Below are 4,738 nucleotides of genomic sequence, written 5' to 3' on the forward strand. Positions count from 1 at the left end.
ATATATAATTAATTATTATCTATCAAAGGAGTCCAATATTGATATAGTAATTTAGCTCGAATTAATAACTAATATTATTAACTAAGTAGTTTTCTTAATTGGCTATAACTCAAGTTTAACGAATCCAAATTGAATTTTTCTTGAGTCCATAATTCGTCATTTATTACGAGCTTCAAAATAAGCCCAATATTGATAGGGTAATTCTAACTTCTTCAATAATTAACTATTTGGCCTATTTAATAAAGGTATAAAATCTGAAACTTATTTTCACTTTGGTCCCTCAACTATAAAGATATTCACATAGATCCAAATTAACTATAGAGATAACCAATTAACTTGTATAAGGACTTAACTGAACATTGCATTCCTATTAAATAAATTAATGCTAAGTAAAAATTCGGGATTTTACACCCTACCCTCCTTATCTCTCGTTGTTAATGAAATCTCGGTCTTCTCTTTTTTTGTTTTTGGGTGCATAACGAAATCTTTGGTGTCTTGTATGATTGTGAAAGCATTTGATCTATAGAGCCTCTGAAAATTCAATTATTATTATTATTATTATTACAACTCTTCAGAAAACTTGTTTCAAAGGTACTGGGTTTGTATTTCTGCACTTCCACTAACAGGTTGGATTCACTTGAAACATCGCACTTCTTTCAGCTTAAACACCTGAATGATTAAAAAATTATGCTCAAGACTACTACATGGAAATAAAAATATGATGGATATCAATGGTAAAAAGGAATTTGGGTAATTGAATAACTTATAAATTGTAATATACAACTCAGGAAGCCCCAAGGACAAAAAAATCTCTATGAAATCATCTTTCCACACACATAAAAGTTATTACGCTGTTGTTGTGTATGATCTAAAGAAATATACTTAATAAAACTACAAAATTGACACAAGCTTGAAAAATTTTGGCTCTTCATCCATTAGCCAAATCCCAAATCAGGTACAAGTTCCACACGAGGGGAAACGACTTTTAGTTCCAAGGCCTAGCAAATCAAATTGCAAAGAACACCCAATCGTATGTACCATCTTTAATGATGATGTTTCTCCTGGACGAGTTCTTGTAAAACAAAATGACCCCCTCATCTTCCACACGAATGCACATTGCCTGTGGAAAACCTTCAAGAACCCACAATCAGGATCCTGGATCCTTTAAGTCGTGATGCAAGAACAGATAAAACATTTACGTCCCTTTCAATTGGGAAGGATTAGCTCATAATTATATAAAGGAATACAGATTTAACTAATCACTCATATACGAGTGCACGCAACCCAAAACAATGATAATCAATCATGAGCTAGAGAGAAAGACTGGACAATGTAATTGACAATGTCATTACTTATTTTTCTTCATTAAGAGAATCTAGTACTATCCAATTCACCTTATCAAACGTGCAATTAGAAAATGACTTTCTTACTCTTTGCCCTATATTTTCTAGATTAGTTCATCTTGCAACATGTGAGCAGTCACTACCACTGTTAAAACCCTCCTGCAGGTGCTTGCAAGTTTAAAATCCTGATCTCATTTGAACTTGATTACATCTATGCCAAGGGTTTTTGAGCTTGAACCAGCTAGAATTTCTATTGCACTTGGTTTGAATAAATGAGGGGGAAAAAAAACACCTGCCCAACTGTAATAGAAAATGTGGCTTCAAAATTGTACCAAGAAGCCAAAAATTTTAGATAGGGAGCTGTAAACAGACGGCTGCACTAATTCTGATAGGTACGGAGCATACCCAAATATAATCATGGGACCAAGTTTCTGGATGTCAGTTTATCTCCATGCAGTNGCGTTCTGTTAATAATTCAAAGACGAGATACTGCAATCAATCTCTAGAGAATGCTAAAATGCATCCAACGTGATGTTGTATAAACAATGAATATTAGGGTTTATTTGAGCCGCATTTTTTGGGAACATAGATTTTGTAATTGTGATTTTTTGGAGAATGTATGGTTCAGAAGTATAAAAAAAATTAGGTTTACGTGTAAAATTATTTTATTGGGAGAATGTCATTGAAAATAAGGCTGGGAAAAATGAGTTTTTAAAGAATGGGCCAAAATAGAGGCTTAAAGAAATCCATCAACTTATCCTGTTAGTTTATGCCCCCGTTTGACCCCCATTCTCCTTCTCATTCTTATTTTCAACCACACAATCTTCCATAAAATATTATTACACGCAAATAAAAAACTTTTCATTCTTTTTCAACCATATATTTTTCAAAAAAACACTATTCCAACCATTAAAATTTGAAAAAAAATAGTGGCCAAACGGGGACTATATCCTTTTTTGAGGCACAAGAACAAAATGCCCCCTTGATCTCACCCTCTCAAAGTCGGGGAGAAGAACAGATGATAAGATTTTGACATTTTCGCGTAAGTTTGTATTGTCAAGATGCATAGAGAATGTCAAAACAAAAATAGAAAACAAAAGCCTTCTCAGCAAGTCAAAAGAAGCAACAATCTCTTCTAGGTTGGTCTCAGCAAAAAGAAACGAGAATACAAACACTAAGCTGCTAAACTTAAGAGAGAATAATCATGAAGATTCACCAGAAATTAGGAAGCACAAATAGTAATACAGCCACGGAATATAGTGCATGCTTAAATCATCTGCTATTTTGCATAAAAGCTTAAACTTTTTTATACAACAGCAGTTTCGATGGTTCCATGATTCCTAGATCAAAGACCTTTCTTAAATCATCCAATCTCATATCAACAATCTTTTGTCTATGAGTCAACTTAAGTAAAAAGTGCGAGAACATTGAAAAGTACAGTCAGTATTTGAAAGTAAATAAATTATTATGTGAGAGGAACCTGAAGCTTGTCCAAAAAAGTTGCTCATATAGTTATTTAGGAAATATTACCATGGAAAATGCAAACAAACAAGAAAATAAATAAAGTGCAAATGCAAGTTGCTCATATAGTTATTTAGGAAATATTACCATGGAAAATGCAAACAAACAAGAAAATAAATAAAGTGCAAATGCAGAAAGACACTACTTACTTTTGAAAAAATGGAGTAAAATATCTGAAACATTTATAACTTAATTTACCATCGAAAATGAAAACATTACCTCGGAATTTGTTATCTTGAGTAATAATTCCAAATGTTTCTTTAGTTTCATGTACCAAGATGCCAGACATTCCACTGTAGGAAACTATTTTACACTGTACAACTACAAGAATACACCACTAATCAACATGATTATTTTAATAGCAGAAAAACACATAATGTCCTTTTTGATTTAGTAAAACCGGGGATTTGGGTAATTAAAACAGCGTAAATGTTAATATAAAACACGTTAACTGACAATCTCCAAGAACTTGATGCCATACTACATTTTTTAAAAGTGATTAAGAGGATGTAAAACTACAAAAGTCTTACATTGGGATGAGAAAGCAAGGATGTGATTTTGTATAGGATGAGGGTTAATAATCCAAATAGTCATTGAACTTCGTAAAAAGTTTTCACTGGCTCGCTGGACTTTAAAAATCACTCAAGTCATCACTAAACTTTGCAAAAGGTTTATACAGGATCACTGAACTTCAAAAATCACTCCATTTATCACTAAACTTGTCAAAAAATTTCCACGGGGACTCGATGACCCCTGCGAAAGTTTTTGCAAAGTTCAATGATGAATGAGATAATTTTTAAAATTCAGTGATCCTGTGGAAACCTTTTACAAAATTCAATTATGACTTGGGTGATTTTTAAAGTTTAATGACCCGGTGAAAACTTTTTGCAAAGTTTAGTGACCATTTGAATTATTAACTCTATAAGATGATGACGAGCAAGATTTTTGTGGAACTTCCTTCCGTGAAACCATTAGTTTGTTCTTGATAGGTTCGAGTGGCTAGCAGTATTCCAATGTAACGTCCCGAATTTTTACTACTAGTTGTTAGATTTAAATTTAAGATTTAAATGCGCTATTATTAAAGTCTAATTACCTTATTGGTTATTGGCCAATAGTTTGAGGACCTAAGTAGAGAGTTATTTCGGAAGTTGGATGAAATCATGCATAAAACATTTATAAATATGCCAATCGATCTTCATTAAAGATGATTTATTGACCACGTGCATTATTCACAGCACAGTTGAAGCCAATGTAATTGATTTAACTACATGATTTATTTACACCAACCAAGTTCTAAGCCAAGTCAATTGATTTGACCACGTAAATAAAGGTAATTGATTTGACCATTTTCATGACAATACACCATTTATGCATTGACCATGCCTAACATCTAGCCATTTTCTCTCACTTTTCTACACACAGTCCAAGAATTTACACTGTAAATCGGAGACGACCCAAGCACTAGATTACCCCTCACCAACTATTTACACAATCCCCCTTTCTAACTCTATCACTTTGTCTCTCAGCCTTTATTCTTTCTCGTTCTTTTTATATTAAATATAATCGTACACTTGCACAATCACAAGTGAATACTCAACCCCACACGCGGCTTAAGGACCTCTCTCCAACAATCACCCCTTCTATCATTTTAAATTATCTAGTGAAAGATAAGTTATGTTTTATGTTTATGGTGGTTAATATTTATGTATGAAATATTTCTACGCTATATTTTATGTTTTGATCCATACTACATATGTTCTATTTAGAATGGACTGAGTTTAGTAGTGCCATACACGAGAATTTAGCATCATATAAGTTCGGTCTAAATTTAGTCTCGCTATATAAGTTATGAGTTTTTTTGTAGACATACATGT

At 32.8% G+C, this 4,738-nt stretch overlaps 1 long non-coding RNA gene across 1 annotated transcript; it reads right to left on the reverse strand.

Moving 5' to 3' along the window:
• Window positions 1-728: 728 nt before the first annotated feature.
• On the reverse strand, window positions 729-1,801 carry LOC111391740. Its single transcript, XR_002702162.1, has 2 exons — window positions 1,749-1,801; window positions 729-1,131 (listed from the first exon to the last, which is right to left on the reverse strand). It is a non-coding gene; the product is annotated as an uncharacterized LOC111391740 (long non-coding RNA).
• Between the last annotated feature and the right edge of the window lie 2,937 nt (window positions 1,802-4,738).

This window comes from Olea europaea, unplaced genomic scaffold, assembly GCF_002742605.1.
Source record: "Olea europaea var. sylvestris unplaced genomic scaffold, O_europaea_v1 scaffold83, whole genome shotgun sequence".
Taxonomy (NCBI): Eukaryota; Viridiplantae; Streptophyta; class Magnoliopsida; order Lamiales; family Oleaceae; genus Olea; species Olea europaea.